Source organism: Dama dama, chromosome 6, assembly GCF_033118175.1.
Source record: "Dama dama isolate Ldn47 chromosome 6, ASM3311817v1, whole genome shotgun sequence".
Classification (NCBI taxonomy): domain Eukaryota; kingdom Metazoa; phylum Chordata; class Mammalia; order Artiodactyla; family Cervidae; genus Dama; species Dama dama.
In genome coordinates, this window is record NC_083686.1 from 38,710,939 (window position 1) to 38,737,362 (window position 26,424).

The 26,424-nt window shown below is 32.3% G+C and overlaps 1 protein-coding gene across 1 annotated transcript in view; it reads right to left on the reverse strand.

Annotated features, from left to right (window-relative positions):
- The window catches only part of ADGRL3 (adhesion G protein-coupled receptor L3), a 927,638-nt gene that overhangs the window by 692,507 nt on the left and 208,707 nt on the right, over positions 1-26,424 (reverse strand). Inside the window, exon 2 of the mRNA XM_061145874.1 lies at positions 19,881-19,949. The gene's annotated coding sequence lies outside the window, so the exon portion shown is untranslated. The remainder of the gene's footprint in view (positions 1-19,880; positions 19,950-26,424) is intronic.

A 26,424-nucleotide genomic window follows, 5' to 3' on the forward strand; every position in this document is an offset into this window, starting at 1 on the left:
AACCCAATCTTTAATATGTACAGTGAAAGAACCCGTTCTAGTAGTTTTAAATACTCATTTAGCATTTTTATTCACTATGAAGAGTTAAATATCTTATTAATTGATACCCTTTTCTACTCTTGCTTACAAACCTAAAAACTTTAAACTTTAAAAATGTAAAGTATATATAGTATTTGTAAAATAGATCTTGAAACTTAATCAAATTAGCCAAAAAGATGAAACAAGAATGAACTAATAATTCTGCTATAAATTATTGTCTAATATATGATCTATATCATTTAAAATTAGATTTCATATGGAAAATAAACTGCTTTAAAGATTAAATCGTTAGCCATGAAAACACACTTTTAAAGTCACCAGTGCCCTTTTCTAAATAATCCTAATTTCTATTGTGAAACATACAAAAAAATCACCTCTGTTCCTGAGAGCTTCACACAGTCCACTTCATGCTATTTATAAATTAATGACGAACAGAACACTAACTGAACTAAGAATCTTTCATGTCAAATATCCTGTTGACATTTGAATAAGAATAATTTTAGTAATGCTCAATTCTGTGGACAATTTCTATTTCCATATACTTTCTACTTACAAGTAAGGAATTGTCCTGTCCTATAAATGGTCCATTCAGTACTGTTATTTTTAATTAGAATATGTGAATAAATTCAAGTAACCCTAGTATACATTATTCTTTTCTTTACTGTAAGAGAGAATAAAGAAGTAAAAAAGCATTGGGTGTGTATATGCATGTGTCAGTGTTTGTTAGGGAGACAGTTATGAAAGGAGAAAAACACAAAGCAAAAGAGAAGAGGAAGGAGAAAAGGAAAAAAAGAGAAGATTCCTTTATTTAAATGTTCTAGACATTAGATCTGATTCACTTCTTTAACTAAATATTAGATTTTGACAGATGCTTTGAATATGTTGGTTCATATTTCAGAAATATACCAATAAAGTCAAACATGTTTTTAAAGAAAGTGTTTAGTACCACCGGCTCCATATATGGTGTCAGAGGGCAAAAGTACAGAGAAACCCAAACGGTGGAGCAGTCAACAAACCTAGGGGAGTCAGGGAAGATAGAAAAGGAGATACCATTTTCCCAGGTATTAACTGAGTCAGGGTAAGGTTGATAGATAGGATTATCATGAATTGAACTTGCTAACCAAGTTCAGATAATGACTTTAAATATGAAATTCTTGGCCATGCTTTAAATGCTAATAGACAAGAAAAAAGGTAACTTATCTCAACAAAAAAAAATATGGCTCAGGTTGAACTGTGATGCTATTCACCATCAATACATTTACAGAGGCTAAAAATTCTCACCTTCTGATATCTAATGAAAGGTCTGCTTAAATGTGTAATTTCAGTTGATCAAAATCCAAAATTAAAATCTCAAATTTTATATGGAATTTCAGCTCTACAAAGGATGATTTCTTATTTAATTAATTACTTTATCATATTCTACTACTTACTTAATTTTAATTTTTAGACATTTCACAAAGAGCACTGACAAATTTTCAGGATTATAGTTTCAGTGAAACGTTGTGTTCATTGAATTTTTTGCTCAAGGCAAAATAAATATATCAAAACTAATATCACTTTATTATTTCATCATTCAGAGTCTAAGCTGCTGGGTGTGATAAAGTTTTCTAAAATACGATGAAAAATGATTCACTCTAGAGCTTTCAACAGTTTCAGATTTATTTACCTGTTCAAAATATGGTTTAGTATTGTTCTCCAGTGAACGATTTATTACTCAATCCATTCTATTTCTACAAATATACACTCAAAATATCTTTGGAGTACAATACAGAGAAGTTGAATCTTTATACTTTAAAATTCCTTCTTTAAAGAAATGATTCTTAAGAGATAAGAAATTCAGTATACTTCTCTGGACCTTGAAAAAACCATTTACCATTTTTAATTTTTTTTTTACTCCAGATTAGAAACTCCTGCAGTTATTTAATTTTTCTAAAGATAGTACTCACATGTGGCACTCATAAAACATAAAGAATAGAACAGGACTAGTCTCAAGGAGCATCTTAGAAACACTGGGGTTCAACTTTGTGATGCAAAAGAGGAAAGAAAAGTTGGTGAGATATAGGCAACATAGCTAACTAGGAATTAAGGTAGGAAGATGCTATGAAACTCAAAATTCTCTGGAGGATTAAAACGGTATCTAAACGAGTTATAAAAGGCAAAATGTACATTCATATTTTCATATCCCCACATTTACCCCATTTCTCTTTTGGGTATCTTTCCTACTATTTGGTTTTTAATGCTGGCCAGATCACAGAAATGAAGGGGAATTCTGCTTCAGTTACATTGGTTCTATTCCTTAACTGATCTTGTAAAATAATTAAAATTTAAAATTGAGAAAGTTCCATGAGAACAAGAAGACTTTATCATGGGAGAAAAACCATAAGTTATATCAACATGCAACAAAGAAAAAGTTCATTGATTAAAAATCTTAACTTTATATAATTTTGTAATAATTGGTGAATGATGTTGTAATGATTCAATTAATTTTTAATATAATAATAAATAATAATGCTGGAAACTGCATGATTGTTGTTGCTATGTATTGTTTTATAGTTTTAATATAATTTTATTATATTGGAACCTAATTATGAGAGATCAAATGTTATTCTACTAAATCAAATTTCCATTCATCACAATGTCTAGAGTGACAATCTCTTCTTTACTACATCAATGAGTTACTAGAAATTTCATTAAAATATGTTTCCTAGGATCTGGAAAATAATAGATTCTCAGTGATATGAATTTGAATGTGAAAATAATCAGAAACACTAAAGCATGGCACAAATACGTGCTGTCATGTCACTCTAAAAACTAATTTCTTATCTGGAAAAAAATCTAGATTTAGAATAAATTTATAGTAACTACATTATACATTCATAAAACAACAAATACAATTTTCTTCTTAGAAGAGTTAAACTTGGATATTACAGAAAATGCAGTGTCTGGGAAAGCCAAAGCATCTTGGCTACTCTTCATTTTTACCTATACTACACAATATGCTGTCAGAGATCACAGCCTTTCAGATGATAAACTACTCAAAAATTCAGTTCAAATGTGTCATGATGGCAATAATGTTCATATATGTCAAAAATCTCTCTTCTGAGATTAATATTAAAAATGTGTTTCAGGTGACCACGTGGAGATTTGGGGACAATGGCACCCTGGAAAGAGTCATCTCCTCTCAGACCTTGCCCACTGCACCTCTCCCATGTGGCTGTTACTGAGATTAATCTTTTGTAATGAGCCAGAGATCTAGAACTCACAGGGACAGAACGGAGGGGCCCTTGACCCTGAGGAGAAAGTGATTGTCTTTAAATTTGTTCACTGGGAATCTTTCATGCCTCACTGGCTGAGTTCAAGACAGACTGGAAAACAGAAAAGAGAACAAGCCCTGAGCCTCTGCAGTGGGAGCACTGACTTCAAGACCCTAGACTACTAGAGAACTAACCCTAGGGCATACGAAATAATGAGAACTCACACAAACGAAACCACTTGAATACAAGACCCAGCATCACCCAACCATCAGTAGCACACTGTGCAGGACGCCTCAGCTAAACAACAAAACAAAAATGCAAACCCAATCATCAGCAGACAGGATTACCACCTCACTCAGCCTTGCCCATCAGAGGAAAAACAAACAAACAAGAACTCAGCACAAATCTCACCCTATTCAAAGCTTACACAAACCACTGGACCAACCTTAGTAGGGCAGAAACCAAGAGGAAGAAAGAATTCAACCTTCTTCAAGGAAAGAATTCAACTTTCCTTAAAGCCTGAGAAAAGGAGACCTCGAAAACAATAAGTTAAAAAATAACAAAAAGTGAAAAGGTAGAGAAATACTACACAAATGAAGGAACAAACTAGAAACATAGACATTCAAATAAATGAAGAGGAAACAGGCAAACTACCTGAAAAAGAATTCGGAATAATGATAGCAAAGACGATCTAAAACCTTGAAAACAAAATGGAGAAAATGCAAGAATCAACTAACAAAGACATAGACGACATAAAGAATCAACAAACAGAGACAAACAACACAATTACTGAAATTAAAAATACTCTAGAAGGAATTAATAGCAGAATATCTGAAGCAGAAGAACAATCAGTGAGCTGGAAGATAAAATGGTAGCAATAACTTCTGAAAAGCAGATAAAGAAACAAGAATGAAAAGAACTGAGGATAGTCTCAAAGACCTCTGGGACAACATCAAATGCATGAACATTTGAAGTATAAGGGTCCTAGAAAAAGAAGAGAAAAAGAAAGGGTATGAGAAAATTTTTGAAGAGATTATAGTTGAAAATTTCCCCAACATGGAAAAGGAAATAGTCAATCAAGTCGAAGAGGAGCAAAGTGTCCCATACAGGATAAACCCAAAGAAAAACACGCCAAGACACACACTAATCAAACTAACAAAGACTAAACACAAAGGAAGAATATTAAAAGCAGCAAGGGAGAAGCAACAAGGAACATTCAAGGGAAATCCCATACACTTAACAGCTGATCTTTCAGCAGAAACTCTGCAGGGAAGAAGTGAATGGCAGGAAATATTTAAAGTACTAAAAGGGAAAAATCTACAACCAAGATTACTGTACCCAGCAAGTATCTCACTTAAAATTGATGGAGAAATAAAAAGCTTTTCAGATAAGCAAAACTTAGGAGAATTCAGCATCACCAAACCAGTTTTACAATAAATGTTAATGGGACTTATATAGTTAAGAAATACAAGAGAAGAAAAAAGACCTACAAAATAAACCCCCAAAAATTAAGAAAATGGAAATAGGAACATATATATCATTAATTACTTTAAATGTAAATGTATTAAATGCTCCAATCAAAAGACACAGACTGGCTGAACGGATGCAAAACAAGACCCACATATATGCTATCTATAAGAAAACCACTTCAGACCTCAAGACACATATAGACTGAAAGTGAGAGGATGGAAAAATATATTCTATGGAAATGGGAAGCAAAAGAAAGCTGGAGTAGCAATCCTCATATCAGACAAAACAGACCTTAAATTAAAGAAGATTACAAGAGATAAGGAAGGACACTACATAAGGATCAAGGGAGCAACCCAAGAGGAAGATATAACAAATAAATATCTATGCACCCAACACAGAAGCACATCAATACATAAGACAAACACCAACAGACATAAGAGGAGAAATTGACAGTAACACAATAATAGTAGGAGACATTAAAACCCCACTCACACCAACGGATAGATCATCAAAACAGAAAATTAATAAGGAAACACAAGGCTTAAATGATACATTAGATGACATGGATTTCATTGACATCTTCAAGACATTCCATCCAAATGCATAAGAATACACCTTCGTCTCAAGTGCACATGGAACATTCTCCAGGATAGACCACAACTTGGGTCACAAATCAAATCTCAGTAAATTTAAGAAAATTGAAATAGTATCAAGCATATTCTCTGAACACAATGCTATGAGACTAGATATCAATTACAAGAAAGAAAAAAAAAGAAAAAACTGTAAGAAACACAAACACATGAAATTAAACAACATGTTCCTAAATATCCAGCAGGTTACTAAAGAAATCAAAATGGAAATCAAAATATGTCTAGAAACAAATGACAATGAAAACATGACAACTCAAAACCTATGGGATGCAGCAAAAGCAGTTCTAAGACAGAAGTTTATAGCAATAAAATCCTACCTCAAGAAACAAGAAAAACATCAAATAGAAAACCTAACTTTATACCTAAAACAACTGGAAAAAGAACAATAAAACCCCAAAATTAGTAGAAGGAAAGAAATAATAAAGATCCAAGTGGAAATAAATTGAAAAGAAATGAAAGAAACAACAGTAAAGATTATTAAAACTAAAAGCTGGTTGTTTGAGAAGGTAAACAAAATTGACAAACCATTAACCAGACTCATTAAGGAAAAAAGAGAGAAGAATCAAATCAACAGAATTAGAAATGAAAAAGGAGAGGTTATAACAGACAATGCACAAATATCAAGGATTATAAGAGGCTATTGTGAACAAATATATAGCAATATAATAGATAACCTGGAAGAAATGGACAGATTCTTAGAAAAGTTCAATCTTCAAAGAATGAACCATGAAAAAATAGAAATTATGAAGAACCCAATCACAAGGAATGAAATTGAAGCTGTGATCAAAAATCTCCCAAAAAACAAAAGTGCAGGACCAGATAGCTTCACAGAATTCTATCAAACATTTAGAGAAGAGCTAATGCCTATGCTTCTAAAACTCTTCCAAAAAATTGCAGAGGAAGGAACATTACCAAGCTCACTTTAGGAGGCCACCATCACCCTGATACCAAAACCAGACAAAGACAACACAAAAAAGAAAACTACTGGCCAATATCACTGATGAACATAGATTCAAAAATCTTCAACAAAATTTTAGCAAACAGAATTGAGCAACACATCAAAAAGTTCATATGCCAGTAATAAGTTGGGTTTATTCCATGGATGCAAGGATTCTTCAATATACACAAATCAAATGGTGTGATGCACCATATTAACAAATTGAAAGACAAAAGCCATATGATAATCTCAACAGATGCAGAAAAAGCCTCTGACAAATTTCAGCACCCATTTACTATTAAAATTCCTCAAAAAATGGGAACAGAAGGAACCTACTTCAACATAGTAAAGGCCATATATGATAAGCCTATGGCAAACTTTATTCTCAAAGATGAAAAACTGAAAGCACTCTCCCCAAGGTCAGGAACAAGACAAGGGTGTCTGTCCACTTTTGCCACTATTATTCAACATAGTTCTGGAATTCCTAGCTACAGCAATCAGAGAAGAGAAAGAAATAAAAGGAATCCAGATCAGAAAAGAAGCAAAGCTCTTACTGTTTGCAGATGACATGATATTGTACATAGAAAACCCTAAAGATAGTATCAGAAAATTATTAGAGCTAATCAGTGACTTTAGCAAAGTTGCAGGATACAAAATCAATACACAGAAATCACTTCCATTTCTATATACTAAAAATGAAAAATCAGACAAAGAAATTAACGAATCAATCCCATTCACCACTGCAACAAAAAGAACTAAATATCTAGGAATAAACTTACCTAAGAAGACAAAAGAACTGTACACAGAAAATTATAAGACAGTGATGAAAGAAGTCAAAGTTAACATAAACAAATGGAGAGATATTCCATGTTCCTGGGTAGGAAGAATCAATATTGTGAAAATGACTATACTACCAAATACAATCTACAGATTCAACGTGATCCCTATCAAATTACCAATGGCATTTTCCAAAGAACTAGAGTAAAGAATTTCACAATTCATATGGAAACACAAAAGACCCCAAATAGCCAAACCAGTCTTGAGAAGGAACAATGGAGCTGGAGGACTCAACCTTCCTGACTTTAGATTATCCTACAAAGCTACAGTCATCAAGACAATATGGTCCTGGCATAAAAACAGAAATATAAACCAATGGAACAAGACAGAAAGCCCAGAAATAAACCCATGCACTTATGGGTACCTTATTTTTGACAAACAAGACAAGATTATACAATGGAGCAAAGACAGCCTCTTCAATAAATGACGCTGGGAAAACTGGATAGCTACTGATAAAACAATGAAATTACAACACTTCCACCACCGCACACAAAGATAAACTCAAAGTGGATTAAAGACCCAAATGTAAGACCAGAAACTATACAACTCTTAGAGGAAAACATAGGCAGAACAAGATCAAACAAGATCCTCTATGACCCACTTCCTAGAGTAAGGGAAATAAAAACAAAAGTAATATATTTACAGGGCAACAATGTAGAAACAGACATAGAGAACAGACTTGTGGACATGGGGAGAGGGGAGGAGAGGGTGAGATATATGGAAAGAGTAACACAGAAACTCATATTACCATATGTAAATAGATAGCCAATGGGAATTTGCTGTATGGCTCAGGAAACTGAAACAGGGGCTCTGCATCAGAGGGGTTGGATGGGGAGGCAGCTGAGAGGGAGGTTCAAAAGGGAGGGCATATTTCTATACCTATGATTGATTCACGTTGAGGTTTGACAGAAAACAACAAAATTCTGTAAAGCAGTTATCCTTCAATAAAATTAAATAAATTTTTTAAATGGCAAAAAAAAAAAGAAATGTGTTTTAATGTAACTTCATATATATACATTCTTTAAAATGTATCAGAGTACCCAATTTTTGTTGATCTATGACATTATGAAAGATAGAAATACATAAATAAAAATTAAGACTTTATCATCACTAATGGCAGAAATGGACCAGAATTTTGAGTTTACATTCTAAATGTATTAAAGATGAATACACATAATCATAACAAAATCTAATATTATCTCACTAATTTAAACTATGCTGGAAATTTCTTTTCTGCTGTAATTAAAGTTAAAAGAATTTTATCAGTGGGCATCATGTATGTACAGGAAATGTATCAAGCATTTGAGCAAAAGCACACATAATAGCACTTCAGAAACATCCTTTCCCCTTTAGGTAACAAAGGCTATAGTAAGTGCAATTTGGAAATGATCTCAGTTCAGATGTTGTCTTCAATTTATGATGAATACAGTTTGTTGGACACTCCATTAGCTCATTATTCCTTGTTGATCTATTAGCATTAGTTCAAAGATGGGATTAAAAAACATTCTACCCTTTCTAAGGGTTTCCTTTGTCTCTCAGCTGGCGAAGAATCCTCCAGTAATGTAGGAATGTGGAAGACCTGGGTTTGATCCCCGGGTTGGGAAGATTCCCTGGAGGAGGGAAAGGCTACCCACTGCAGTATTCTGGCCTGAAGAATTCCATGGACTGTATAGTCCATGGGGTCCCAAAGAGTTAGACACGACTGAGCAACTTTCACTGTCACCCTTTCTAAACGAACAGTTGGGCTATTCCCCTCCATATCAATGTTTTCCAAATTGTTTTATATTAAATTTATTCCTTGTCATTATATGGAAGTTCATGCCAATTAAAATATATTCAGCTATGTTATCATTAGCTGCTAATGGGAGGGAATAACTGCTACAATATTTATTGATAGAGGTATAATGATAAGAAGCATTTGTTTTCTTTGGATATTTACATATTCCTAGAATAAATATCAAACTTTTATTTTCAACTACTTATCACTAGATTATCCATAAAATAACAATCCAAAATAGTACTAATTCAGTGTATTTAATCAGGGATGAAATTAAATTGAAATGAAAAAGAACTCTATTAAGAACTTCATTTGTGGAATAATTAATAACATTCAAAGATTTCTTCACTCATGCCTGAGAACACTGAGACAATATAACAAAAACTGTTTGTCTACAAAACTCAGTTTCTTCATTCAAACTGACAATGGAGAGTTTACATGATTATATATGCATTACCACCACGTTTTATAAAAATCTAGCCATTCACAATTTTTGGCAACAAAGCCAGCAAACAACTGCTTGCTTCCATTACTCTTGTAAGAGGCAATTTGAGAAGCTACTCCCCAGGAATTAAATTTTGTGGATAAACATTTTATCTAATTGCATTATTGTTCTCAGAACATTGAAGGCAACACTAAGCCAAACCAAGAAATTCAATTTCTTTATTCTTTTTTCTTAAAGAATTAAATTCTCCTCCACTAACACATTTTAGAACTCAAGAACAAAATGTATATAATATACATGAGATGAATTGGAAAGAGATGAAAGAAATTTTTATTTATGTGTAAAATTTATAATGTTTTAAAGAAGAAAAACTGTAGTCCTCCTCAACTAAGTATGTTCTAAAGGTATATATGTCAAAGGTTTATATAAAAATGCAGGGGAGGAAGTTAAGCACTTGGAATTCATCAATGCTGAAAACACTAGTGTTTCCGATCAGCTTACAGAAAACAGTAGCTATCAGTTCTGCCCCTCTAGTTCATGTTTCTTATCTGATGGTTATATCCTACCTTTAATGCAACTCTCACACTCCCAAGAGATGTTGTTTTTTTAAAAAAAAAGACAATATTGTTATAAAATTAGTTCTCTACTTAATATATAATCATAACAAAAGGATCTCTTATTATCCTTAAATTTCCTCAGGTATCTTTACCTAATACTCCATCACTGAGGAAAACTATATTCCCTCAAATAGAATACTCACTATTTTCTAATGAATACAGTATTTTCTAAAGAATATCTGTTCTTTTAGAATCTCCATTCTCTGCCTCAGGAAGTAAAATCCTTCCCATACGCTAGTAATTTGCAAAGCTTTCCTAAGGCCTTTTATTCAGAATTAATTACGTCCTTTTCCTCATGTTTCTATTATAGTATTTAGGACATTATAATGTAGCTAGTTTTACATGATCCTTTATCCCCTGCTAGAGTTGTGATTTTCTCTGTGTCAGGACAAGGACAACACAATCCCTCTAGACCATACCAGAGGTTTTAAGTATCCCAGATATTAATATAATACCCACTAAATCATTTTTTAAAAACAAATTTAATGTTTTAACCTTTATTCGTCTTCAAGATTCACAATGACATTCTTCAGCATTTGAAAAAAAATTACTTAATGAGGCAGTAGTTACCCAGCATTAAGTAAATGTAACCAAAGATGATGTTTTTAATCAGTCCCCTTTCCTTGTGATTATATAAGTGAAAATTCTGTTAAAAAGAAAAAAAATAACTCATATTTACTCTGAAAAAAATTGAGAAATCATTATGAAGTCTATGTTTCATAATAAGGAGAGGTAAGTTTGAGTAAACTCCGGGAATTGGTGATGGACAGGGAGGCCTGGCGTGCTGCGATTCATGGGGTGACAAAGAGTCGGACACAACTGAGCGACTGAACTGAACTGAACTGAACTAATTCAATAAATTTGTACTGATAGAAATTCTGGAAAAAAATGATAAAATGCTATTTTCAATAAAGCTCTATAGTACTAAAAAAGGGGTTATCAGTTTATATTTACTCAAGTAAATACTTAATATAAAACAAATTCTAGAATTTTTTAAATTACTTAACTTTTGAGAAATAGTAAGAAAATTAATGATTTGATAATAGTCAAGGTTCCTAGAATGATTCGTGGATTTCTTCCAAGTATCAAAGCTGTTTTTCAAAGTTATACATATTTTTAAGTCTTTTACAACATACTGTATATATCCTTGCCTTGTGACAAAATATATTAAACACACACAAACTAACTTTTTCTTCTCAATGACCCAAGATCACTATAGAATTGCAGCATCCTATTTTTTTTTTTTTAAGAGCAAGAAGGTCCTTTATGGATAATCTAGCACTACCCTCACTAATTGCACAAAGGAGAATACTATAATCCAGAGAGATTATATGGTGTGCCCTGGGTCTCATAGCAAGTTAATGGCAAGACCAAGCCTAGAGGGAACAGAACCTGATTCAGAGGTGTTCCTAATGGGAACCACATTTCTAAAATATGTATTTCAGAAACTCTTAGGTACATATGGAAACTTTATTCTGAAATATAATAGACTGCTACACTTACAAGATTTTTTATGATGACTTTCAATTTCTATTCATGCCTCATACTTGAGAGACATTAACATTTTAGTTTTTAGTATTTCTAAACTTTTATATGTGTTTTTTGTAAATTTTCACTTAAGTCTTGGATGATAAATGACCAAATTTGTTAGAATATATTGTGTTTTTTTTTTTTTTCAGTGAGGATCTTTTCTATGTAAAAAGTGCTTTAGTTAGAATAAAACTAATTTGCTTAATTAGAATACAAGCTAATATTGTACCTAGTGGATAAACAGTTAAACTGCAGTTCCTATGGTTAATTGTTTGGGGATCAATTTAAAGGAAACAAGACATATTCCCAAAGAAAAGTGAAAAATATTATGGAAGGAAATATCATGAAAGCAGCATTTTCCACTTGGATGACATATTTTTTTTCTATTTAAATTCAGAGATAAATAAAAGCAGGTCTTGAAGTCAGCATTAAAAAAGTAACAGCTTAACTTAGCACTTGAAGATTAAAATCTTTGCATAGCACCAATTTATATAACAACAATGTCACATAAGATACAAATAAAATAGCAACAGGAAGAAAATAAGCCTGAAATACACAACAGAAACAATAAAAAAAATAATATACACACTTACCATGACACAACACTGCAATTCTCAGGTATTTATACTAGAGAAATGAAAATTTATGCACACACACACATATGAATTTTTACAGGAACTTTAATTTCACCAAAAACTACGAACAACGCAAATGTCTTCAACTAGGGAACAGATGGATAAATGAACTGTGAGTTATCTATAGATTGGAATACTGCCAGCAATAAAGAACATGTGAATTGTTGATATACTCAAAAACAAGGATGAATCTCAAAGGCATTATGATGAGTGAAAGAAGTCAGTTTCAAAAGCCTACTTATTGTATGATTTGTTTATATGGTATTCTAAAAAACCTAAAAATGTAGGAATGAAGAACAGAATAGTGTTTGCAATGGATTAGACACACAGGCAGAAAATGACTAAAAATGGGCAGCAAGGAGAAACTTTTAGGTGCTATAACTACTTTGTATCCTACTTATGGTGATAAAAACATAGTTCTATACAAGTCTTAAATCTCAGAATAGAACGTAGAAAACAAAACAAACACTATAAGCATAGACAGATAGTCAGATATATAGATAGGTATAAAGACAGACAAATAACAGCCACAGTTTCATGGGTATACACATTTGATAAAATTCCTCCAGTATTTTCAAATTACTTCATAATTTGAAATACATGTATTTAGGAAAACATTTTAAATGTATATACTCAATTTAAAAATTATTTAAAAATCCTTTTCCTGCAAAAAATAAATAAAACTCATCAGTTATAAATATTTACATTCTAGAGCAGTCCTCTCTATACTCCACATAATATCTCCAATTCAGGCAGAAATGACCAGTCATTTTTGAACCATCACAATATTTTCAACGCCATAAATCAGGCAGACAGTGTAGGGGATTGTGTAACCTGAGGCAGGAGAATTATCTGGGAAATATTTGCAATATCCCATGTAAGGGATAAAAAAGATTTTGTGTCTAAGGCGACAACACTGGGGACTTTGTGACAGTTCTGCATTTAAGACTCTGTATTTCAAGGATAAAACTGACCAGTCTTAGTGACTGATTGTATTTGATTAGTGAGAGTTGAAGTCTCAGTGGGACAAATCTCAATATTCTATAAATTCTATAAATCACATGATCTATATATAATTATTTTAAATGCTCAAAGTTTTTAAATTTTGTTTCTCATTATTTTTTACTTTTGGTTTAGGTATTCAGCACTGTTCTGAAATATTAATGTTTCAGGTTTAGGGTGATGAGTGTGTTAAGTAGTAAGTGACAGGCATACATAGAAACATAGAAATTGAAATTAGTAACAATAATAAAAGAAAAGATACTTTTAATTGAAAATGATTTTATGCCTTACATAGGTTTGATTTTAGTGCAATATTCCCTAAATGGCAGTCTTTTATCAGACATATAAAATATAACATCTGAAAATGATTAAAGGGAGAAGGTGAGTATTTCGATAAATTGACTTTCTGTAACTAAATTTTAATATACATCAAAAGTTTTAAAAAGAGTTATAAATTAAATCAAAGAATTCCACCACTAAAAATCTATTAAAAAATAATAACTATGTATCAAAGGATTTATACATGCTTATCTCAGTCATATTTATGATGAATAAAATATAGTATAATGATAGTAAGAAAGTACTTGCCCATTTATGAGGCTATGAATATGCTTATTTGTTTAAATAAATAAATATGCATATGTATATTTATCTGTTTAAAAGGATAAATAAGAATTTACACTAAAACATTAACTACGACTTTCTCTGAGTGTGATGCTATGGATAATTATTAACTTTCTTTGCAATATTTCTAAATTGTCTATAACAATTATACACTGATTTTACAATACAAAATCTAGTAAACATATTAAATGATTAAATTTTTAAATCGGATATTCTAAAACAAGACTTTGAATAAAAATGTTGTGAGAAAAGCAAAAATACTGCTCCAAAGATATCTAGTAATTGGTTATAACTTTTTTAACTTCATAAAACTCTAATTAAAAACAAGTTATATTTTTGTTTTGGTCAGATAAGTATTATTGCCATTTTTGTATATACTCCATTTGCTATTCCTGCTTCATTGCCCACTTTGTTGTTTAAATGGTGGCTGACAACTTTTGCCTTGCAACACTGACTGGCAGCTATCATTCCAATGCCAGACTTATCTTTATGCAAATTTCCAAAGGTCACCATTTATGCATGTAAATTCTGAAGGGTACTGACTATACAGCTGACAGATTCTGACAGCCACTATATCTCCAAGAATGGAATAAGCAAGGATGACTGTCTGAATAATTAATGTGTTTTTACTCTGCCCATGGCCAGTTTACACATCTTACACTTTCTGACTGTGGTTTTGAAATTAATTAGAAAATGTAATTTCAGAGCCTACCAAGACGTTTTTTTCTTAATTTCTATAAACAAATGGGTGAAGAATTTGAGACAATTAATGAAATGACCTTCAGTTTAAAGTGTTCTATTTCCAGAGATCATTCCTACCTAGATATAAAAATTAACATCAAGCTTTGGAAATAATTTCTGCAAAAAAAAAAAAAAAAGCTCGATTATTCCTAGGAAGAAAATTGTTTTTTTTGTAGAAAACACACAGGGTCTCTAGAACCCTGCTCCCTAAAGCTCAGTAAATGGTGCCACCATCCATGGAGACATCAGTTTCAAGCTTCTTGAGATTTGTCTCACTGAGACTTCAACTCTTACTAATCAAATATAATCAGTCATTATTACTTGTCAATTTTCTTTAAATACAGAGTCTCAAATGCATTTCTACTACTCAATCCCCAGTGTTGTCACCTTAAATCAAATCTTTATTATCTCTTACATGAGATATTGCAAATATTTCCCAGATAATTCTCCTGCCTCAAGTCACACAATCCCCCACACTGCCTGCCTCCAGAATTAACTTTTTAATATCCAAAGTCATGAGCAAGGCCAGTGGTACAATATAAAAGACACATTAAAGTAAAACTTAAAAGGATGCTACAAAGAGGAAATATTTCAAATATATTGACTAATAGGATGAGACAAGAAACAGAATTGTGTGTAATGTGGTATTATATGATCTGGAGAAAAAGAAAGCAAGAGAGGAGGGTGGGGTATGCCCCCAGACAGTTTCAATATTAAATAGTTTGTTCAAGGAAGGCTGCCATGAGAAGAGAGTATCTGAAGCCTAGGAAGTAAGGCATGGGAGTATCTTGGGAGAGTGTGATTGGTAGAAGGTGCTAAGACTCCTTGGTAGAGAGGGCTCCTGTGGTCAGTGAATGAAAATGGTGTCAGGGCAGCTGGAGTTCAGATAAGGTTGAAGGCAGAACAGGAGAGAAAACAGTGGAGCAAGAAAAACAGGAGACTGCTGCAATTCTCCAGTCAAGTGGATTGTGATCTAGATGTAGCAGACAAGGTACTCAGTAGCCCAACAAAAGAGGCTGATGAATATGCAATGCATTTGAAAGAAAATTCAAGATTCACTCTAAGCATCTGTGCCTAAGGACTTGGAAGAATGGAACCATTAACCAAAACTTGTGTGAGCATGATGCTTCTGAAATATTTGTATTATTTTGAAAAATGTGATTTGATTCTTTCTGACTGAATCGATACTAAGAAGTCATTTACAGTGGAAAATATACTCCAATAAATCTTTTGTACAAGATTCAAAAAATTACAGTTCATTTTAAAAACATGAGTGTCCAGAAGTGCTTAAATATACCTAGCTCTACCCTAAATGATATGTGGTAGATGATGTTGTTAATTCCATATGTCTAGTAAAGAAATTAAAGCAGAGAGAAGAAAAGTAACACCTTGAAGGTCATATTTAGAATCCTTCTTCAAAACTTCAGTCAGCTTCCTCTCAGGGGTTATTGTTTTTCTTTTGCCGTATTTCATTATTAAGGAAGAATCTAGAAACACCCAGGACTGATACTGGCAGGAGGGAATGGCTACAAACAGGCACAAGAGAACTTGTGTTGAAGGATACAGTCTACATCTTGATTTTGGTGGTGCATTCTAACACAATTTAATGCATCAAAATATAATTGCAAATTAAAAATAGTGTGTTTAATATACATAATTATATATCAATAAACATGAATTTAAAAAGCAATCTAGCAAATATCATAAACTGATTGATATTGGAAAAACAGGTTTTGTTCAAAGGCAAAACAAATCTCTCATACTACATAATTTGTTCTAACACTACTATTTTTTTCTGGTTAAAGCAATGTTTCCCATGTAATTTTCTAAGAATAGTTAGTGATAAAGTAACATAATTTTATTTGTTGCCATGTAATTTGTCTAGTGTGATTTCAACCATCTTTACCACAGCAGGAAGAACTATGGTTTCTCCAATGATTTCATTCCTTCTCTGCAGGAAATCTCAAATACAACTTCTAAACATTTATCATAAATGTAGTGAAAATTTGTAAATGACTAGATTGAGCATGACTTCAAACATTGCTGAAAAACCCAGAAAGGGGTGCAGCTGTGTTCCAGATATTATTAAAATTTTGGTATTAATGATGCTGTGTACTGTCACTAACCTATACCTCAAGACAAATACGCTCTTAGGCCAAGTTTAATCACATATAAGAGATTATGTTGTTTTTGACACCCTGAATAAATTTAAGGAGATTATCAATGCTTATAATGAATCTGAAAATATGCTTTAATAAAAATAGAGAAAATGCCAGCTATACCATTTGTTGTTGACTTATGCATGGGATTAATCAAATAACCTTTATTTTGTAAGTTTAACTCAAAATTCCCTGATGGCTCAGATGGTAAAGAATCACCTGCAATGCAGGAGACCCCGGTTTGATTTCTGGATCAGGAAGATCCACTGGAGAAGGGATAGGCTACCCACTCCAGTATTCTTGGGCTTCCATTGTGGCTCAGCTGGTAAAGAATTCATTTACCATCCGGGAGACCTGAGTTTGATCCATGGGTTGGGAAGATCCCCCAGAGAAGGGAAAGGCTACCCACTCCAATATTCTTGCCTGGAGAATTTCATGGACTCTATAGCCCATGGAGTTGCAAAGATTTGGACATGACTGAGCGACTTTCACTTTTACTTTTGTAAAGACTTTTGTCTAAATATCTATCTAGTTGAATCTAGTTGAAAATAGACAATGATTCTATTTCACACACTTATCAAAACACTTGTAACATCAGTATACTAAAATACTCTTAAAAATACAATTGCCATCAAAATCCAATGAGATACCACTTGATATCCATTAGAACGGCTGTAATCAAAATGACAATAAAAACTTTTGGCAAGAATATGATGAAATTAGAACACACATAATTTTGGTAGGAATGTAAAATCCTTCCAATCGCTTTGGAAAGCAATTAGGAAGTTCCTCAAAAGGTAAAACATAGTTACCATTCCACCCCACCTATCCATCCAGGAAAAAGTAATACACATGTCTATGCAAAAACTCGAACATATATGTTCATAGCATCATTATTGATAATAGCCAGAAAGTGTTAAAGAACCCAAGGTCCATCAACTGATAAATAGATAAACAAAATGTGATTTTATTACTATTATCCATGCATAAAATAACTGTCCTGATTCACACAAGAGTTGAAACTTGAAAACATTATGTTAAGTGAAAAGAGCAGATACAAAAATATTGTATGATTCCATTTATATGGTAAATCCATAGCAGCAGAAGATAAGTTAATGACTGCCTGCAGATGTGATGAGGCAGGAATGGGGAGTAACTGCTTATGGGTACAATGTTCCTTTGAGGAATGAGAAAATGTTTCTAGATTAGATAGCGGTGACAGGTACAAAGCTCTGCAAATACACTAAAAATCACAGAATTATACACTTTAAAAGGGTGAACATATGGTATATGTATTTTATGTCAATTAAAAAACCAGGAAGCAAATACCATTTAATACTGTAAAAAGTTCAAAAATTTTCCAGAAATTTCATATTTGGGGGCCAGTAGCAATCATGATATTAAATATTATAAGGTTTTTGTTGTTTCTCATATTTCTTAATGAAAATAGGCATCAGGAGAGATTTGAACAAAACCCACTGGAAAAAAAAAAATAAAAATAAAAATAAAAAAAAAAAAGAAAATTTTTTTCTCACAACATTATGGATACTTAGAGACAGCTAAGATGGAAAATTAAGCTTTCGTCTGGTAAACATACATGAGCTGCTCCAAATCTACTTTTCCAGACTCATCTCTTAACATTGTACTATCACATGTGTATTCCCTCAGTCCTTCAATAGCCATCCCTTTCTCCTTTATGCACCCCTTCACAAGATATTGTGTTGATCTGGAATGCATGGCCACCCACATGGCCTCCCTTTCTCTCTATCAGCAACCTCTCTCAGTGAATTTCACAGCATTCATGAAGGTTTCAAGGGCCTCCAGCAAAAGTAAGCTCTCCCATGGCTGTTTCCTTAGCAGTTTGCTACTGACCCTCTTAAAATATATATAATCACTTCTATAGAGCTTCATGTCTTTCTCATTAGCCTTAACTTCTCTATAGCAAGCACATACAAGTTTAGCTGGGCTTAATTTTTTTAAAAATGATTCAGACTGTTTTAAAATTTATTTCTTTCACTAAGTGCCAGAAAAACCACTTTTCTCAAGTCAATAAAAGAACTGTGAAATTTATATTGCAATGTATAGATAAGCTAGTAGATTCAATCACATCTATTCTGGAAAAGAGGGATAATGTTATTTGCTTGCTTTGTAAAGGAGTGGGCAGAAGAGAACAGTGACAAAGAAATTGCAAAAAAATATCTAAAAGAAAGAAAATCAAGGGGAAAATTTAGTATCTACAAAGGTGCCTGCAATGGTTTATAGTCTTAAGTCACTCAATATTCTTCTTAGAGTAAAAAGAAAAATACAGAATCTTTGAAAACAGGCTTATAATGATTTATAATACATAACAATTATATCCTCAATTCAAAATTAGATTAATATGATTTTAATATAGAGAAAATAAAGTTAATATTTCTACTTTCAAGCTGCATGTTTATAATAGTGTACATTTTAGAAATTTCTAAATCACTTTAAGGAATTTAACTTTAGTAACTTCAAGAAGAAAGGAAATTCCAATTTTACCATTGAGTAATTATTTTGTTTTCAAATGATTTGCTGCAAAACAAACTACATGTACTGGCCTACTGTCATACTCCTTACAGTCTCTTATGTTGTACTGCATACATATATTTATGATAAATAAAAACATTACTTTTGAAAAGAATGTGCTTTACATTAAATAGTCTGGTCTATAAGATGCATACATTTTATTTCCTAATATTCATTTTCACCATCATGGATAGGTAATTGAGAGCAAATAGAACGGATTAAGCAAAAGTGACTTTAATGAATTGTCATATACACGTACTAATTTTTTAAAAAAATCTGTATAGTTATCCAATATTACTTAGGAGTGTAACATAGCCATATGCTTTTCAAAAGTAGAACACTGATGAAATTATTTTTAGTAGCCCATTTAGTGTTCAAATATTTAGAGTACAATTCCTCACAACAAGTACTTTGTAGTATATTATTTACATATTTGTTCACAAGCAATGTCATTTTAATTTCCAAAACTATGTAAAAATTGCATTTCAATAGCCCATCAAACAATATGTTCAATTTTCAGTGAAACACATAAAAGCATATACTAACTCGAATATATTAAATATACTTTGAAATTACTAACAATCATGATTGGCAACAATAGTCTAATAATTACCTTAATTTGCGCTTCAGTTGCTAAAACTCCATATTTTTTTCCTCCGATTTACTGAACACTTAAACATTTCTGTAAAAAAAAATTAATTAGATGATGAGAAAAAATATACACTTTTTAGTTATAGGTGTAGCACTATTTGAGTATATATGTATTTCTTATTGTTTGTCAAATGTATTTTTCCAACAAAGGTTAGGGTATAGCTGCTAGTCACAAAGTCATGTCTGACTCTTTGCAATCCCATGGGCTGTAGCCCTCCAGGCTTCTCTGTCCATAGCAGCAGAACCACATATGAAAACAAAATTCAATTCACATGTGATTTGTCTTCCTTCACCATCTAATTTACTCTAATGTTCAGTGGGAAAACTGAATGAATTTGATAGGTATGGAGCTTAAATATTTTCCTAATTAAATGAACACACAGGGTTTTAAAATAAATTCTGAGGTTTCCAAGAAATTTTGGAAACTTTTAGCTAAGATCCCGGGATATGTTTAATCACTTTTATTACTAGAACTATTGTGGGAAAATATTGGAGGACGACCTTAATATATCTTGCTACTCTATTAGACACATACACACAAACCCCAAAAATATACATGATCTGTGTATTTATGAACAAATAGATAGTGTTTAGGGGTTTCCCAGGTGGCGCTAGTGGTAAAGAACCCACTTGTCAATGCAGAAGACAGAAGAGATGTGGGTTTGATCCCTGGGTTGGGACGAAGGGAGAAGTGCAGGACAATCTACTCCAGTATTCTTGTCTGGAGAATCAATCCCACTGAGAGAGGAGCCTACGGGCTACAGTCCATCGGGTTGCAAAGCGTAGGACATGACGTAAGTGACTTAGCACAGAACAGCACACACAGAATGTGATTATAATAATTTAAAGAAACTCAGACTTTAAAAATATTATGAAGGAATAAACAATAACATTAAAGTTTATTTAAATGGCAAATTTTAGTCTTTATTTCCTGTAAACTACTATAGTATCTCCTATTTATCTTTTTATTAAAATAATATCAATGTCAGACATTTTATTCAAAAAGAAATAATATAAACACACACACACACACACACACACATATATATATAAATTTTTAAAAGGAATAATGTCCTCCAAGGTATTTCTTTTGGTATTTCAGCATTTTCAGTGTCATGCAACAAGTTCAATTTCTGAACTTTACAGTGAGTCCATTTAATGCTTTATACAAGCATCACCTATTTCAATTATTATGATATTTGGTATTCTTTATGCTGTTAGTATTGTGCTATTAGCAGAGGTTAAGTAATCATGTACATGCCAAAACAATGACAAAAGCTATTATCTATTCTAGTATCTTGTCCCTCAAATGGATAAAGAATTAGTTATAGGCAGAAAGCCATTAGCATAAAATTAAAGTTGAGTTTTCCTTTGCAGACATTATTGATTACCATCAGATACATATGAAAACAAGCTAGTGGAAAAATATTCACTAATAGAAGCATTATATTTTGTTTCAGGATTTAAAAACATGAAAGCAATGGGACTGGCTGTTTTCTTCAATGAACATCAACTCATGTTAGGCATAAGCAACAAGGAGTGGCCTAGCAGAAAAGGATTGCAAAGCTGATCTTTAAAACCCATCCCAGACACACCCAGGAGAGCTCACAGATAATGCTACAAAAAAAAAAAAAAAAAAACCCACAGAGACTTTTCCAACTATTGCATGTGGGCCCTAGGCACACAGTAGATACAAACTAACTACGGGTGCTTCCTCAAGTAACCTTAGGCAGCTAGGAGCCTATTAAGGGTTCATAAATATTCTGTACATAAATACATCTGATTATAGCAGACTGAATTTTGGGAAGACTCGCACAACAGAGCCTGCTGTTATTTAACTCGCAACTGACAGTCAGCCCGTTTGCATTCCCTTTCCTGAGTGGTGATGGGTACAAGTCCCATTTTACACAGTGCACAACCAAGAGAATGAGGTTTGAAGCACGAAAAAGGAGGCCAAGAGAGATCTTTATGAATCCTTCAGGGTTGGCCTGCTCCCACATCTTGGTGGGGTCTGTTTAACAAAAGTTCTTTCTGGGTGAGCTGCAACTGAGCTGTAACTTCTCTGTTGGTTTAAACCCTTCAGTCCACCATTTCAAATCTTTGCTGTAATAAGACAAGAACCAAGGGAGCGAAACAAAAAGACCTGACAGAGGGACTGGAGAAGCAAACAGAGATACCAGACCAAATAACACTGTCCTCAGTATAAAGAAACAAGGCTGAATTTCCTTTCTAATTAGTAAACAGGTCTAAGGGGATTTTGAAAAGAGTTGCTACAGTTATTTTTGATCAAAGTGATTACTTTGAAGGAAAACACTCATGGAGGATATAACAGCTCAATGTGTTTATATTGACATGTTTTCATTAGTGTTCAAAATTTATATAAATACAATTAACTGAGTATCACTGCAATATTTCATTGACCTTTCACATTTACTATATAAAGTGTCTACTCATGACTTCCATAAACTTTCTTTTGTTTTTCCCTTATTGACTTTTAGGGTTATATACTAATTCTGAAAGTAATCTTTTGTTGGTTAAGTGGTACAAATACCTTCTATTTGTGGCCTGCCGTTTCACTAATTTTAATAATATTTTCTGATGAACATCAAATTCCTATTTTAATGCTATCAAATTTGCAAAATATTTACTTTAAAAATATACTTTTGGGGTCAGTTCCATTTGTTTTGGGGTCTTTCTTTTCTGTAAAAAGAAGGTATATTTTTAAAGTAAATATTTTGCAAATCTGATAGCATTAAAATAGGAACTCAATGTTCACGAGAAAACATTATTAAAAATGAACTTTCCCTATCCAAAAATAAAAGTTATATAAAAACCAATTCATGAGCAATTATTGAAATTGTCAGTTGTAAGAGTTAGTTAGATGAAGTACTTGGATATGAATACTAGATTTCTTAAACTAAAAAATAAAGTTAAATTAGACCCTGCTGTTGATAAAATGTAAACAAACACAAATATATCAAAATGGAAAATAACATAATAATAAAGTTTGAGTCTCTAATTTAAAAAAACACAAGATAAAGACATGAAAGTTAAAGATAAATCTTCTGATCCTTAGATAGCAAGTTTAAAAAATAGACTAGCTTCTTTCTTTTCTCCCTTCTTTCCTTTTTCCCTTCCAAAAGCAATTAAGTATTTATCCTGTGTAAAGGCACTAATCTAGGTACTATGGATTCAGGAATGAACCAAACAGACAAAAATATTACTTAAAGAGTTTACACTTTGTTCTCAATGGGAACTAAGAACAAAATGAGAAAAAGAGAGGAAGGGGAAGAGAGTTAAGTTTGACTTTATATTCTTAAGACTTTTTAAAAACATTTTTAAACTTTAAACACTATTTTCTGAACAATTAATATTGTCAGTGAACTTAAAAAATATTTAAATACAGTAAAATTTTATATTCTGCTTAAACTTCAGAAAAATTTTCTGAGGTTGGTATAAATGTTATATTCTTTATTTTACAAATAAATATTCTGAGACACTGAATGGTAAAATTAGAATTTGCTCACAAATATTCCAGATTCAGAGTCTAAACCCTCAAGCTATTCAAACAGCATTATACTGATTATTACTGTCCATATATGTTAAGAGCACATTTACAATGGAAGACAGAAAACAGGCTTCCTTAAATGAATTTTTCAGGAAATAGTCATCTCAGAATTTCCTAAGATTCATGACTTTTAGAAGATATATTCATATTCTGATATTTAAATGAGATTCCCCAGGAAATCTCAGTAAAAATCAGTCTGGAATTAAGATGAAATGACATTTTATTATAATGCCACCATATCCTTGCATGACATTAATTCAAAAGTACTTGACAACTCCTACTCAACTGTCCAGGAAAGGTTCATGAAGTGATAAAGAAGTGATATGCACAAACATATTTTTAAAAGATCATTTTAGTGTCTGTTAATAGATGGTCTGCAGCCTAAGATGAGGGATATTTTTAAAAGGTCAATGAGAACTTAGATTCATATAAAAATACAATAAATCAAAGAAATTATCATAAGGCAAATTTTTATCTATGAGAGTTAGAGCTCAATTCATTTTTAAATTAAACAAATAAACACTGGGTACGACAATTTATTATCTTACTGTAAAAGGAAGTATATAGTCTTCATATCTATCATTTCAAATTGTTTGGAAGTTAAGAAAATATAAGATTAAGCTTTATAAATAGATACAGTAACAACACTATTGACATTCTACCTCCATGAGATCATAATATTCAAATCATTTTGCCAACTACCATCTTTCAGTCTCTCAATCTACTATTCTATGAGTTATCTTCAAATATTTTCTACTTAAGTCCTTATGGATGACCATTACTATGTACCACTATATTAATCTCTCTGTGGAGTGTTTAGATTTGTTTTTCACCTCTATTTCCAGTATCATAATTATCCCAGCCACATGAAGCAGGCAGAGACCAAAAAAAAAAAATTCCTATTTTACAGATTAGAAAAGGCAACTCATAAAGATTATCATGGCTAGGAATCCAAAGTATTGGATACTTAGTTTGGCCACCTGTTATTACATGTTGTCATCACTGGCCCCTCCATCTGTCATACTCCAACAGGACTTGATATTCTTGGAGTACCATCTATCCATCTCTTAAATCTATCCGCCAGAATAATCTAAGACCTCATTTTCCTTACTAATCCAAAAAAAGTCCCTATTATTTTCCATAGAGTCTTTTTGACACTGTCTACACCATTAAATAGAATTTTCCCATCAGCCAGCTTGGGTTGCTGGCTGGCTCCTCAGACAGAATATAGCTAAGATAGAATACCTTGTTAATGTAAACCCCATGAATTTAGCCTGAATACTTTGTGTACAAACACATCTCTAAACTCATGGTGCATTTTAAACTGAGTGCAAAGTTTAGTTCTAAATGCACCATATTTTTCACACGTGATAGTTTAAGGACTCAAGAATGTATGCCATTGTAGAGAGGAGAATTCCCAGGTGGCGCTAGTGTAAAGAACCTGCCTGCCAATGCAGGAGACATAAGAGTCATGGGCTCCATCCCTGGGTGAGGAAGATCCCCTGACATAGGAAATGGCAACCCACTCTTCTTGCCTGGAGAATTCCATGGACAGAGGAGCTCAGTGGGCTACTGTACGTACAGTCACACAGAGTCAGACACAACTGAAGTGACTTAGCACATAGAAAGAAGAGTGTCTTAAGGCAGACTTCTAAATCAATTATAAAACTAGACAATAGTGTCAAAATTTATCTATTTCAGGAGTGTGGAAATTGACTAGTTATACAACAGATTAGGTGCTTAAGCCAGAAAAACTACTCTACTTTTGGTAAGAACAGTAGGGATGCTGTGGCATTTATACCTGGGAATTTCACCTTCTTTTTCCTAATTTAAAAGAACTGAAAACTATACAAAGTGAGTTGTCAAACCAAAACAAAATTAAAATCAAAATAAAAAAGAAAGAAGTTTGGAAAATCCCTGGTATCTGAAAATTTTTTAAATTTTTCTAAATATCCAATTCATCAAAGAATAAATCACAAGAGAAATTTAAAAATACTTTCAACTAAGGAAAACTAAAACACAGCATGACAAGATTTATGGATTGTAGCTAAAGTAACACTTAAAAGCAAATATATAGTTTTAAACACCTATATTACAAAAGAAGTTTCCATATCAATAACTAAAGCTGACACCTTAAATAGAAGAAAAGAAGAGCAAACTAAATGCAAACTTAACAAAACAGAGAGAAAAATAAAGGAAAGAAGGGACAATGTTGACCAAAGACCAACGTTAAGATGAATACACTCCCACTAGTTATTTATTTTATGTTAAAAAAAAACTTAATGTCTTTTCTAGCCCGAAAGTGTCTTCATTTTTAATGTGAATAAATTAGTCATAAACTTCTTCCCCATGAAAAAAAATATAACATATTTTTTGGAACAGTCAACAGATCTACAAAGGATATAAATTATATACAGTACATGACAACTCATAGTTTATTAGGGGAAAAGTACACAGATAATGCAAAATAAAGAATAATCTTCAAAGATCAATATATCATCCAACATTTTTACTGATCAAATGCTGAATTTATTACATTTTGTTTAGATGAATAAAAAGTAAATTATAACTAAAACAAGACAAAGGAAGAAATATTATGGTGACAAATACATTGGTTGCCTACATATAGAGAATAGGATTGTTAGATAAGATAAAGTAGAATAGTATAGGATAAACAGACACATGGAAGGGAAGGGAAAACTCTTCATTAGTGTCCACTGTATAGCCCATCTCTGTGGTTAATATAAAGGATTAGAACAGTGTGTACAAAGTTCTTACAGAGAACAGTTTTTATTTATTAAAATCAAAACCAAAGAATAGGCCTTTTACTTTGTCTGTAATTCAATTACACACAGACTGTTTCTGCCCCACAGAAATGGTAAATTCCTGAATAATCAAAAGTTCATGGCATATATAATACCAAAACTCTCATCTGGGT